Below are 15,414 nucleotides of genomic sequence, written 5' to 3' on the forward strand. Positions count from 1 at the left end.
GAGTAGAGTCTCACGGGCTCTAGTCCAAGTGCGGTGACACCTCTGGACAAAGGCGTGGGCGGAGGGGACCGCGACTTCGGATTCCAGACTGGGAAAAATAGGTGGCTGGTACCCTATACTACACTCAAACGGTGATAGGCCCGTGGATGACACTGGCAACGTGTTGTGGGCGTACTCCACCATAGACAGTTGCTGACTCCAAGAGGAAGGATTCTTGGACACTAAACATCGCAACGTTCTTTCCAAATCTTGGTTGGCTCGTTCGGTCTGACCATTGCTCTGGGGATGGAACCCGGAGGATAGGCTGACAGTCGCCCCCAGAAGTCTACAAAACTCTCTCCAAAATTTGGACACAAATTGGGGTCCTCTGTCAGAAACCACGTCTGTCGGGAGGCCATGAAGCCGAAAGACGTGGTTAACGACAATCAACGCTGTCTCCTTGGCTGAGGGTAATTTGGGCAAGGGAATGAAATGGGCCGCCTTCGAGAACCGGTCCACCACGGTTAAAACTACCGTGTGACCCTGGGAGGGTGGGAGGGCGGTGATAAAATCTAGAGCGATATGGGACCAGGGTCTCGAGGGCACCGGCAGCGGTTGAAGTAACCCATCCGGGGGCCGATTGGAAGTCTTACCCATGGCGCAGACTGAACAAGCCAAAACAAAACTGTGAACGTCACGAGCCATACCAGGCCACCAGAATCGTTGCTTGACTAAAAATTGAGTACGATTAACTCCTGGATGGCAAGCCACATTGGAACAATGACCCCACTGAATAACGCTGGACCGTAGACCCTCAGGCACAAATAAACGGTTCGGTGGACAACAAGTCGGAGGCGTTACCCCTTCTAAGGCCCTCTTGACCTTCGATTCGACCTCCCATGTGAGTGAAGAGATGAATAGATTCTCTGGTAAAATGCACTCGGGAGTAGACGGGCGTTCGGAACGGTCAAAAATGCGCGATAAAGAATCGGGTTTGATGTTCTTAGAACCCGGGCGGTACGAGAGAGTGAAGTCAAAACGACCGAAAAAAAGAGCCCACCGAGCCTGCCTGGAGTTCAATCTTTTAGCAGTCCGAATGTATTCCAAATTCTTGTGATCGGTCCAGACGATAAAAGGTACCCCCGACCCTTCTAACCAGTGGCGCCACTCCTCCAATGCTAACTTGACTGCCAACAACTCCCTGTTGCCAATGTCATAATTACGTTCGGCAGGGGATAAACGATGTGACAAAAACGCGCAAGGATGCATCTTGTCGTCTGAAGGAGAACGCTGGGATAACACTGCACCTACCCCCACCTCTGACGCATCGACCTCCACCACGAACTGACGTGATGGATCAGGGGTTATCAGAATAGGGGCTGAAACAAAGCAACCCTTCAGTTTGGCAAACGCAGCCGAGGCTGCGTCTGACCACCTGAACGTAGTACTGGGGGAGGTCAAGGCGGTCAGAGGTGCGGCTAGTTGGCTGAAGTTGCGAATGAAACGCCGGTAAAAATTGGCGAACCCCAGAAACCTCAGTAGGGCCTTACGGGAATCTGGGTTTGGCCAATCCACCACAGCCTTAACCTTCTCAGGATCCATGCGCATTCCCTCAACCGAGATGATGTAACCTAAGAAAGGAACAGACTGCATGAAAAACGCATTTCTCCGCCTTGACAAAAAGCCCATTCTCTAGCAACCTCTGAAGCACTTGTCGGACGTGTTGCACATGTTCCTGGAGAGACGAAGAAAAAATCAATATGTCATCCAGGTAGACATAAATGAACTGATCGACCATGTCTCGTAACACGTCATTGACAAGTGCCTGGAAGACCGCTGGGGAGTTGGAAAGGCCGAAAGGCATAACCAAGTATTCAAAGTGCCCCCTGGGGGTGTTAAAAGCGGTCTTCCACTCATCCCCCTCCCTGATGCGGACCAAATGATAAGCGTTTCGTAAATCCAATTTCGTAAAGATAGATGCTCCCTGCAACCTCTCGAAAGCTGAAGACATCAACGGCAAAGGATAAGTATTCTTTACCGTGATGTTGTTCAACCCCCGGTAGTCAATACAAGGTCGCAGCGACCCATCCTTCTTCCCCACAAAAAAGAATCCCGCCCCCGCTGGAGAAGAGGAAGGACGGATGAACCCCGTTGCTAGAGAATCAGAAATGTATTTCTCCATGGCCTCTCTCTCCGGAACAGAGAGTGAATATAACTTGCCCTTAGGCGGAGACGTACCTGGTAATAACTCTATAGCACAGTCATAGGGACGATGCGGAGGAAGAGAAGCAGCCCGAGACTTACTGAACACCTCCTTCAGGTCCAGGTACTCCGCGGGCACGTTAGATAACTCCACTGTCTCCTCCTGAAACACAGGGACAGAAACAGACGGACAGGCAGACACTAGACAAGACTTATGACAAAAGCTACTCCACGAAGACACAGATTGCGATGACCAGTCCACTCTGGGGTTATGACGGGTGAGCCAGGGATGACCAAGGACGATGGGTGCAAGGGGAGTGTCCATGATGTAGAATGAGATGGTTTCGGTGTGGTTGCCTGATGTGATGAGGGTGATGTCTTCGATGGCAAGTGAAATGGTGGGGAGTTCTTGACCGTTGAGTGCGTGTACTGCAATCTGATGTGTGAGGGATCTGAGGGGAACTTGAAACTTGAGTGCAAAAGTGTAGTCCATGAAATTACCTTCAGCCCCAGAGTCCAGAAGTGCTCGACAGTCGTGAAGGTGAGAGGACCATCGGAGCCTTACCGGAAGGAGAGTAGATGTGGATGAGGTCTTCTCGGCAGAGATCCCACCCGACAGTAGCCTCATATTTACTGCCGGGCTGGGCCTTTTAACGGACAGCTGTAAGCAAAGTGTCCCGCTCTTCCACAGTACATGCAAAGGCCCAGGGATCTCCGCCTTTCCTTCTCCTCCCGGGAAAGCCGGGCTCGACCCACCTGCATGGGCTCGTGATCTTCGACGGGGCTGACCGCGTCCCTCTCTCTGGATCGTTGTCCCTCGATCCCTCCCGGGACCCGCTGGGACTGAAGACGTCGACCAGCTCGAGAAAGACGACCATCCACTCTTATCGCCAGGACAATGAGATCACTCAATCTGGCCGGAAGGTCCATGGCGTAGATTTCTCGTTGGACGCAGTCAGCCAGCCCATGCAGGAACATGTCCCACTGCGCCTCCTCGTTCCATTGGCTCTCGGCTGCCAGAGTGCGAAACTCGATCGAAAAGTCAGATACGGATCTTTCTCCTTGTTGAAGGTCGGCTAATACTCTGGCAGCCTCACGTCCGGACACGGAACGGTCGAACACCTGTTTCATTTCTTCGGAGAGCTTCTGGAACGAGGAGCAGCATTCTTCCTGATTCTCCCACACCGCCGTTCCCCAAAGCGCCGCTTTCCCAGTCAGAAGCGCCAGAACAAACGCGACCTTGGTTCGCTCGTCGTGGAAAGTACGGGGCTGCAAAGAAAAATGCATAGAGCATCTGGTCAGAAAAGATCGGCAGTAATTGGGTTCACCTGCGTAAGCCTCCGGAATCGGCAGGCGGGGCTCTGACTGGGATGGGTCCGCTGATGGTGGTGGGGGAATCGGCGGTGCGGGTGGCGCAGCGGGAACCTGTGGTTGTTGTAGCTGCTGGGTGAGCCCGGACACCTGCGTTACCAGAGCCTGAACAGCGCGAGCTGTCTCATGGAGATTCTTCTCCTGCGTGTCCATTCTCTTCATGCATTGATTCAGAAAATCCTCCATAGGACTGGAGGAACCACTCGCTGCTTCCATGCTTTATGGTCAGATCGTTCTGTAACGGTAAAAGATGTGGAAGCAATTGCAAGTATACTCATTTATTGAAGTGTGATAAACAAGGAACAATGATCAGCTGAGACACAGGATGGTAACGCAGGGACCCCGATGGTCAGATGTTCCAGTGAAGACGGTGAAGTGGTACGGTGAGAGTCCCAGGTGACGAGTAATCCAAATCCAGGTGAACATGAACAGGAACAGGAACAAGGCAGGCACAAACTCGACACGAAGACTGGGAACACAACCGGGAAACCACATACAACGATCTGACAGGGGAAATGAGAAAGTGGTGAGTATTTATGGGGTGATGAGATGAGCTGCAGCTGGTGACGGGAGTGATGAGCTTAATTGTTGATGATCGCTGATCAGACGACCCGCCCACACAATCAATGCACAACACACACATGACAACAGAACACGAGACAAGAAGAAGACAATGGATTTATGAACCGTGACAACAACCTTTGGGAAATATATAAAAAAAACACTATAGGTGATTTACAGTTTATTTCATAAACATATGTAATAAACATATGTAATACTATGCTCATTACATAAACATATTTGATAATTGTACAGTAAGGGAGGTATTGTCAAAATTTCACCTGTAGAAAGTCAGTCTGGTCATTAGGAAAGCACTACAGCCTTTGGAACATGACAAAATACTTTAGGTGAATTACAGTAATTTTTTCATAAACTTATTTGATAATTGTACGTACAGTAAGGGAGTTATAGTCAAAATTTCACCTGTAGTAAGTCAGTCTGGTCATTAGGAAAGTACTACAACCTTTGGGAAATATATAAAAAAAACACTATAGGTGATTTACAGTTTATTTCATAAACATATGTAATAAACATATGTAATAATATGCTCATTACATAAACATATTTGATAATTGTACAGTAAGGGAGGTATTGTCAAAATTTCACCTGTAGAAAGTCAGTCTGGTCATTAGGAAAGCACTACAGCCTTTGGAACATGACAAAATACTTTAGGTGAATTACAGTAATTTTTTCATAAACTTATTTGATAATTGTACGTACAGTAAGGGAGTTATAGTCAAAATTTCACCTGTAGTAAGTCAGTCTGGTCACTAGGAAAGCAATACACCCTTTGGAACACGAAAAAATACTTAGGGTGAATTACAGTAATTTAAAAAAAACATATTTGTCAACTGTACGTACAGTAAGGGACTTTTTGTCAATTTCACCTGTAGTTAAGTCAGTCTGGTCCGTAGGAAAACACTACAGCCTTTGGAACACGAAAAAATACTTAGGGTGAATTACAGTAATTAAAAAAAAAACATATTTGTCAACTGTACGTACAGTAAAGGAGTTTTAGTCAAAATGTCACCTGTAGTAAGTCAGTGTGGTCACTAGGAACATGCTACAACCTTCGGATAGTAAAAAATCCCTTTGGTGAATTAATGTAATTTTATTCTAAAAATATTTATGTACATTATGTACAGTGAGGCAGGTTTCCTAAATACAATCATTAAAATGCACTTTTTATTGTTGCTAAAGTACAATCAATAGCATTAGAACACATAATGTGAGAGAGATTTGCTGGTACATCTGTACTTTGCAAAAATTTTGTTGTCTGTTTGCACACAATGGAAAAAAAATAGAACTTTTTAGACGGTCCCTATCTTCTTTACCACACACATTGAATGTTCAACTGAATTTGTATGCCATTAAAACAATATTTGCCCATTTTGATCGATTGTGGAGAGTGTTGTAGTTCACCATCTTTGTCCTAAAGATCATGTAGCTGCTTTTATTTAGCAAAAATGTGCTTTATTGCGCTTGTTATTGAGACAGTTTTTAAGCAAAAAAGTGCAAATGTGCGAATATAAAACCAACTTTACCTAAGTGGAATATTCGAGGTATCCATAATCCTATAAAGCAGAGAAAGATACTTGCTTTTTTGAAAAAAGGAGATATCGAAATTGCTCTTTTACAAGAGACTCATCTGAGTGATGCAGAACATCTAAAATTACAACAGGGTGGTTTTGGGCAGATATACTTTTCTTCTAGAAGTAGAGGTGTTGCCATTCTCATTAAACATAATTTACCGTTCAAAATTGTAAACTGTATTAAAGATAGGGGTGGTCGTTATGTTATTGTTGAAGGCTTGTTGCAAGGTAAAATATTCTCATACTCAACATGTACTATCCTCCAGCTCATCCATCTGACTTAATTACTAAAGTGTTTTTGGACTTGAGTGCCAGGTCAGCAGATTTAACAATTGTGGGTGGAGATTTTAATTGTGTAATGAATCCTCTTGTTGATAGACACCCACAAAGCTCTGCGTCTCTAACCGCTCAGGCGAGATCCCTTCAGAATATTTGTAAAGATCTTGGTTTTGTAGATGTCTAGAGAACTCTTCACCCTGCTGATAAGGAATACACATTTTTTTCTACCTCCTATAAGTGTCAGTCCAGATTAGACTACTTTTTTATGCCAAAAACAGATTTGCACTTAGTACTATCTTGTAATATTGAAAGCATTTTACTGCCAGATCATGCCAGTGTCACTATGGAGCTTCGATTCAGGAATACAGCGGACTGTTCTATACAGTGGAGACTTAATATTGCAACACTTAGAGACAGCGCATTTGCAGTTTACTTCTCTTCTGAATTCAAATCCTTTCTATCTATTAATTCTCTATCCACAGATAACCCATCTTTATTGTGGGAAACTTGTAAAGCTTATGCAAGAGGGCAAATAATTTCATATACTTCCTCTAGAAAGCGTCAAAGAATGATGAATCACAGGGCTTTGGAGGCTCAGTTATTGGTTAAGGAAAAAATGTATAATGATCTCCATCAGCAGATTTATTGAAAGAGTTACAAGCAGTTCGAGCATCTTTAGACTGTCTCCTTACTGTGGAAGCAGAGAAGAAAATAAGATACTCAAAACAAAGATTTTATGAGCATGGGAGATTTCTAGCATATATTGCAAAACAGCGTGCTGCATCTCATATTATCGCCACTATTGTTGTCTCAGATGATAATATTTTCCACGATAATAAGAATATTAATATCTCGTTTTAAGATTTTTATATGAATCTATATTCTTCTGAGAAAACAGATGACCATCTCAAACAAATGAATGACTTTTTCTCTGAGATTAATCTACCAACAATTTCAGCTACACAAAAAGACTCCCTCAATGGACCTATTACTAGACAGGAGGTTACTAGACTTAGTGTTTTTTTTTAAGGAGTTTCAAGAGCTGCTTGTAGACCCATTGCTTAATATATTTAATCATTTGTTTGTGGTTAAAGAATTACCAAAGACCCTTAGAGAAGCTAATATCACGCTTATATTAAAGAAAGGTAAAAATCCTGATGTATGTTCTTCTTACAGGCCAATAGCATTATACTGAATGTGGACCGGAAATTACTTTCTAAAATTTTAGCAATGCGCCTTGAAAAAATACCTCCTACAATAATTGGGATCGATCAAACAGGATTTATACAGGGTAGGAATTCATCTGATAATATAAGACGCCTTTTAAACATTATCTATGCTTTTAAAGGGAAATCCATAGATGGGCTAGTGCTGTCTTTGGATGCAGAGAAGGCGTTTGACCGTATTGAGTGGTCCTACCTTTTCTTTGTTTTGGAAAAATTTGGCCTAGGTGAAAGTTTTGTGCAATGGATTAGAGTGCTGTACACGGACCCACGCTCTGCCGTATTGACAAATGGCTTAAGATCTGATTATTTTCCTATACATAGAGGCACCATGCAGGGTTGCCCCCTGTCACCACTTTTGTTTGCGGTGGCCATAGAGCCTCTAGCTGAAGCAATCAGATCGGCAACATCTATTTCGGGTTTGCAGATAGGACATAAACATCACAAGATTGCGCTTTATGCTGATGATGTATTACTTTTTTTTATCTGAGCCCGAGAAGTCAGTTCCCGCTCTGATCGAGTTGGTCAACAAGTATAGTACCTTTTCTGGTTATAAAATTAATTTAGCTAAATCTGAAGCTATGCCTTTAGGTACTCTCACTAATATTACACCCTGTTTTCCTTTTAAGTGGTCACCTTTAGGTTTAATTTATCTAGGTATTTCTATCTCTTCGTCTTTGAAGCAGATGTATGAATCTAATTTTGTTCCTTTATTTGAGAAAATGCGGCAAGACTTGGAACGCTGGAATTCCTTGCCAGTATCTTGGCTAAGTCGGATAGCACTTGTAAAGATGATTGTTCTACCAAAATTATTATACCCTATTCGGATGGTTCCTATACTATTCTCAAATAGGACATTAAAGGACCTGAATAGCTGGCTGACTTCCTTTTATATGGAGTAAACGTAAGCCTAGATTAAAAATGTCAGTACTTTATCTGCCAAGTTCTATGAGGGGGTTGGATTTTCCAAATATTAAGAAGTATCAGTTAAGTTCTCATCTGAAATACATTGCAGATTGGGTCAGGAATGATTTTTCCTCTACTTGGTTGGATATCGAATCTTCCTTTTCACAATTTCCTTTAAGAGATCTTCTTTTTGTTAAGAGTTTTCAAAAAATAAAAGAGATATATGATAATCCATGGGGGGGGTTGATGTCTTGTAATATTTGTGTAAGAAAAATTAAATAAACATAATTATAAAAAAAATTAAATAAAGCAATCTTTAGTGGCAGAAGTGATAGGTCTAACATATTTGTAAAACGGAGTCGGTTTTGCAGCCTTAGCTAAATTAAGTTTACACAAGAATAATGATCTGAGATGTCATCACTCTGCTGCAGAATTTCAACGGCATCAACATTGATTCCATGTGATAATATTAGATCTAGAGTATGATTACAACAATGAGTAGGTCCTGACACATGTTGTCTAACTCCAATAGAGTTCAGAATGCATCTTTTTCGTCATCTACATGTATAATAAAATCACCAACAATTAGGACTTTATCTGCAGCCAGTACTAACTCTGATAGAAAATCAGCAAATTCTTTGATGATAGTCTGTATGGTGCCCTGGTGACCTTTATACAGTAGCCAGCACAAATCTCAAACGTGATTTATCCATTTACAAGTTAAGTCAAGTCACCTTAATTTATATAGCGCTTTTAACAAATATGGATTGTTTCAAAGCAGCTTTACAGTGATAATAGGAAATTACCGTAACAGATTGTTTAGGCTTTACAACAGCTCTAGGATAAAGTTATTGTCCAGCTAAAGTTCCATTGCGAAGATCATTAGTTATTAACTTAATTTAGGGGCTGCTAACACAACACCGTTCTAACAGGAAAACCCTTAATGCGCTCCGGCCGCCCATCCGCGCATAACAGTGTCTGGTGTCTCAAGAACATTTACACTAGATAGTGTTACATTAAGCACCAACACTTCAAAAGAATTATATTTAAAACAAGAATTCTCAGTAATTCTGAAGATATTACTATAAATTACAGCAACACCTCCCCCTTTGCCTTTCAGACGAGGCTCATGTTTGTAACTGTAATCTTGGGGGGTGGACTCATTTAAACTAATGTAATTGTCTGGTTTTAGTCAGGTTTCTGTCAAACACAGCACATCTAGGTTATAATCTGTAATCATATCATTAACAATAAGTGCTTTTGAAGTAAGGGATAGAATATTCAGCAACCCGAGCTTTATCATTTGTTCATCTGTATTATATCTGTTTTTTATTTGTTAAACATCAATTACATTTTTACCCTTAAATAGGTTTGGGAGTTTTTTGTATTTCCTAATTCGGGGAACAGACACAGTCTCTATATGATGATATCTAGGTGAAAGAGTCTCTATGTGATGGGATTTATCTGACCTAAGTGCTGGAGACGGCTAGCAGACGGTCGGTTTAGCCAGTCTGTCTGTTTCCTGACCTGAGCCCCAATTCATGTTTGGGGGCTCTAACAATGATGCTAAAGACCACAGCCTCTAGTGTTGGTTGCTAGTGCGCCAGGAGAGTGAGGTTTATTCATACAGCTCTTACTAGCTGGCCGCCGTTACACATACTGTACTCAAGGCCGATGCTAGCGGGACGAAAGGTGGTGAGGATTCTAGGGGCCCACAGCACAACACCCCACACTACCCTGTATTTATCATTTTTGTTGCACCAATGAGTTTTTTAAATATATTTTTTTACTTAACGCACTGACCAATTCTGATAGGTGTGGGAGATTAGTGAAGTTAACTTTGCTGGAAGATGTAATGGTTCTACAAATTTGAAAATGTGGCGTGGAGCAACTGACCTTGACCTACTCTTGACCTTAGTGATCTGAGATGTAATCACTAAGACTGCAATGTTTTAAACATCAACTCCCTTAGAAAAAAATGAATCTAGCGTATGATTATGACAATGAGTTGGACCTTTCACTTTTTTCTGACTCCAGTATGGTTGAGAATGTCCATAAAGCTTAATGTATCCTTTTTATTATCCATGTGGATGTTAAAGTCTCCAACAATCAAAACTATCACTGTCAACTACAACCTTTGAGAGAAAATCTCCAAATTCCTTAAGGAAGTCTGTATAGGGCCCTGGGGGCCTATTGTAGCAAGAGCAAAATATAAGAGGGATTTTTGTTTTTACTAATAACAGACTAGTGTTCTCAAGGTACCGGTACTTCGGTACCAAGTCGGTACTGAAAGTGTGATGATACCAGCGTTTCTGTAGTACCGGATATATTTGGTACCCACTAATAGGCAGCTGCTTTAAGTCGCTTCCATGTTTTTATCTGAAGCCGCCTTTCCACTGCACACGACATTCGCATACGATTGTCACATTTCGCCCCCTAGTGTCCGTCACACGGAACCTTCATTACAATCGTACACGGCAACATGGGAGAAAAGTTGATTCTAGCAGTCTCCGAATACCCCATTCTGTATGATATTACTCTTGAATCATACAGTAACGTCAGCAGGAAAAATGAAGCTTGGAAGAGAGTTAGCGAGATTGTCGGTCTGCCAGGTGTGTTTTGATTGCCAAATGTGCAGAATGAATGCAAATCTTTGTCCCGCCTAAATTAGCATCTAGCCTAGTATTTCAATGCAGTTGTATTATTCCGCATTTAAGACAGTGGTTAACATAATGAACAATGCTATCAGTTTTTAAAATGTTGTTTAGTTTCAAATTTAAAGTTATGTTCATAAGCTACTGTGATATGAACTAGCAGTATGAAAAACTAGAAATTTGCAGTATTAACTAACTGGTATGAAAATACCAGTGTTGGGTGTAGGCTAATGCATTAATAATGAACTAAAATTAAAATAAGGGATCACTCTTCATGTTTCTGTAATTTGATTAGTCACTTATGATGTAAGTTTACAGTTATGTAAGTTAAGTTTACAGATATGTAATTTTTAAAAAACTTAACAGTGGATGAGTGCAGGAAAAAGTGGAGGGATCTCCATGATGTTTATGTCAGGGAAAGGAGAGAGGAGAAGAAAAGAAAAAGCGGAGCAGTTGCCAGCCAGAAACACCCTTGGCGTTACTATCATATCATGTCTTTCCCCCTACCATTTATCTCTTCTCTGCCCACATCTGGGAACGTGGAAGTGGAGAGAGGAGAAGGGAGAAGAAATGAGGAAGACGGTACAGAAGTAATGGCAGATGAAATAAATGTGCAAGAAAAGCAGGTAGGACAGGACCCAACAGAAATAAGAGTAGAGATCAGTGCAAGAAGAGAGTAGGATGGACTCTCTGGGAAGAGGACATGACTGTAGAGGAGGAGAGCAGAAAGAAGCAGAGTGGAAAAGACTTTGCCCAGCCACAACAACGCCGGAGAAGATTTGAAGCTGGATCCATGTCTTCTTTTGAGCAGACAATCGTTGAGGCCATACAAACTTCCAACTGTCCTGCCCCTGCTGGATCAGAAGATCCTGACATGCAGTTTCTGCAGATTTTGCTGCCAGCCCTGAAGAGACTTGAGCCTAAATGCAGGGAACTCACCAAGCTGAAAATCCACCAGCTAATGTTTGAGGCTGAGTTTAACTGTGAGTTTTGAAGATCTATCTTTAAAAAAAAATTGGGGGGGGGGGAATAATGGTGCTAAAGTTATCTCTCTTTTTCTAGCAGAAATTTTGAACTGGACCTCCTATCTGGCTGGACCTCTTTACACACACACAAAACACACACAGTACACACACACACACACACACGTTATTAAGTTCTGACATGTTCACTGACACACTGTTCTTAAATGAAGATTTTGATTCCTCATTTACTTGAACTTGTGTTAATTGTTACCATGCATTGTTGTTTTAGCAACCAGTACCAAGATAAATTTGCTTTAAATATGATTGTCATATAAATGGTTGTTTTCGAAAGTACTATGTATAACTCATCCTTTTTTAAGATTTTAATCAGGCAGTCACTTTCCTACAGCTGGCACCCAGATGAAAGACAGTTGAGCCACATGTCCCATGATGATTATAGAATGACCTGTTGCTTAATTCAACCAAGATGTTCTTTACTACTATTGTAATTAATGTTGATTAATATTGTGTGTGTGCAACTAATAATAGTAAGTTTTATTCCCTCTTCTGTATTTGTGCTTTTTTTTTTTGCCTCTAGCCTGTCTCAAGCTGTAGCATGCGGCTATCTGCTAGCTAGTCTTATATAGATACTATAGAAAATATTTCTAGTACTGTTTATATTCCTAAATGCTGAATGTTTGTTATTAGACTATTGACAGTTATAGAGTTTCTTATTTATTTGCATACATATATTTGATATAGCATTGTTTCTTTCATCTAAAACCACACCTACACACCTTTAAAATACTCTACTTGCATCTATTAAGTTTGTGAAGACTTTTTTTATTTTATTTTTATTCGTGGTCTATGAGTGGTCTGTGCATATATATGTCCTCACCAATTGAACATAATTTTTTCGAATCGAATATTCTTTGGTGATTGCTAATAGGCCTAATACCTAAGTGCCTTTACATTGTCATTGAAATGCTATACAATCTTTAATATGGTCCTTCAAGCCGGATGATGCTAATTCTAAAGCAATAAAAATGTCCACACAAAGTAAAGAGACTTGTGCAAGAGTTCATCCCTGTGGTAGAATTAGCACATAGCAAAGACCTGCACACATTTAATATTTAACATTTAATATTCTACAATATTATTGATCTGCATGCATTGACATCATTATATGAGATTACACTGTTTTCTCCAAAGCGGCAATATAAATAAATAAATTAACTAAATTAATAACTTTTTTACAACAAAAATGAACCATCACTGAACTTACTTAAGCTGGACTATGATGCTATTTTCTTCTAAATCTGCTGTACAGCAGAAACAAACTTTGTTGCATTATATTCATGTTATCACTGTAAAGCTGCTTTTAAACTGTATTGTAAAAAGCAAGCACTGTAAAAAGCAAGCACTATAAAAATAAAGGTGACTTGACATACTGCCAGAGCACTCCAACAATGGAAAACAGTTAATTGGGGCCCCAGGAGGGTAAATAATTGTTAGTCTGAATCTCCAGGAATATCGGATCGGATGATCCATTCTTATTACCAGATCTCATCAGAAGATGTCTATTCCAAAACCATTTGGCAGAAAACCAAAACAAAACTTTCACAGCAAGTTAACTTAAAACTCTTCTATCAACTGATAGGTGACAGAGGAAGCCAGGAAAAACAGAAAACAGGAGATAAAGTGATGGTTATAAAAAAGTAGCTGTTTATTGAATTATCTTTGTTTCAACGCCCTGACTTTGTCTGACCAGCACAAATACAATAAACTGTTATTTTACCAAACAGCTGATGACAACAACATTTCATAAAACCTTGAAATTGTGAAATTCCCTATTTATTCATAAAGACAGCCATTCCATGAAACCCCACAATCATAAAATTAATCAATAGGAATCATTGCAAGAGCAAGGATCAAGCCTCTGCCTTATAGAGATTCATGTTATGATCTAATTTAGACGACATGTTAGAAAGTCAACAGAATTGACGAGATCTCAAAGAGCTTCAAAGGACGAAGCCCCCCATCCCAGATCAATTTCCCTATCGCCAGACTGATCATCAATCCATCCTATGAGTGAGCATGCTGACTATTACCAAAGACAGCCCTCTGAACATTATCACAGCCCTGAATCCAGACCACAGAGACCATTTGTGCCTCATCACTCTTTGGCCTTTACCCTCTCACGAAGATTGCGTTTTATTTCTTATACACTGAACAAAATTATAAACGCAACACTTTTGTTTTTGCCCCCATTTTTCATGAGCTGAACTCAATCTCAATCTCATTTTTCATGAGCTAAACTCACAAATCTGTCTAAATCTGTGTTAGTGAGCACTTCTCCTTTGCCAAGATAATCCATCCACCTCACAGGTGTGGCATATCAAGATGCTGATTAGACAGCATGAGTATTGCACAGGTGTGCCTTTGGCTGGCCACAATAAAGGCCACTCTAAAATGTGCAGTTTTATCACACAGCACAATGCCACAGATGTCGCAAGTTTTGAGGGAGCGTGCAATTGGCATGCTGACTGCAGGAATGTCCACCAGAGCTGTTGCCCGTGTATTGAATGTTCATTTCTCTATTATAAGCTGTCTCCAAAGGCGTTTCAGAGAATTTGGTAGTACATCCAACCGGCCTCACAACCACAGACCACGTGTAACCACACCAGTCCAGGACCTCCACATCCAGCATCTTAACCTCCAAGATCGTCTGAGACCAGCCACCCGGTCAGCTGCTGCAACAATCGGTTTGCATAACCAAAGAATTTGTGCACAAACTGTCAGAAACCGTCTCACTTTGAGGGGTGTTCTTTTCACGGATGAATCCCAGTTTTCACTGTACAGGGCAGATGGCAGACAGCGTGTATGGCGTCGTGTGGGTGAGCGATTTGCTGATGTCAACATTGTGGATTGAGTGGCCCATGGTCGCGGTGGGATTATGGTATGGGCAGGCATATGTTATGGACAACAAACACAGGTGCATTTTATTGATTGCATTTTGAATGCACAGAGATACCGTGACGAGATCCTAAAGCCCATTGTTGTGCCATTCATCCACGACCATCACCTCATGTTGCAGCATGATAATGCACGCCCCATGTTGCAAGGATCTGTACACAATTCCTGGAACCTGAAAACATCCCAGTTCTTGCATGGCCAGCATACTCACCGGACATGTCACCCATTGAGCATGTTTGGGATCCAGGTCCTGCCAATATCCAGCAACTTCGCACAGCCATTGAAGAGGAGTGGACCAACATTCCACAGGCCACAATCAACAAACTGATCAACTCAATGCGAAGGAGATGTGTTGCACTTAGGGATGGCTGACGCGAAACAGTCGTTCCGAAGCTTTGCGAGATCCCGAAGCGCAGATGTTTCGAAACACTGATCTGAAGCGTGATTCAAAACACCCATGTCACGTGACTATGGCCAAACGAAGCCTCGAAGTGTTTCAGTAAGTGGATCAGGTGTGGTCCGCCGAATCAAAGTTTGATTGACACGGTCGGGAACTGACCACACGATCGCACATCTGTATAAAAGTGAAATCAACGCATATTGACCTTGTGGGTTTTTGTGAGAGGAGTTTGATTTTGAGATAGCGGATTTTTGGTGATATATATATAGTGACATAGTGCGATATGATTAGTTATAGGCTATTTAG

The sequence above is a fragment of the Leuciscus leuciscus genome (assembly GCF_965113295.1).
Source record: "Leuciscus leuciscus genome assembly, chromosome: 17".
NCBI classification, from domain to species: Eukaryota; Metazoa; Chordata; class Actinopteri; order Cypriniformes; family Leuciscidae; genus Leuciscus; species Leuciscus leuciscus.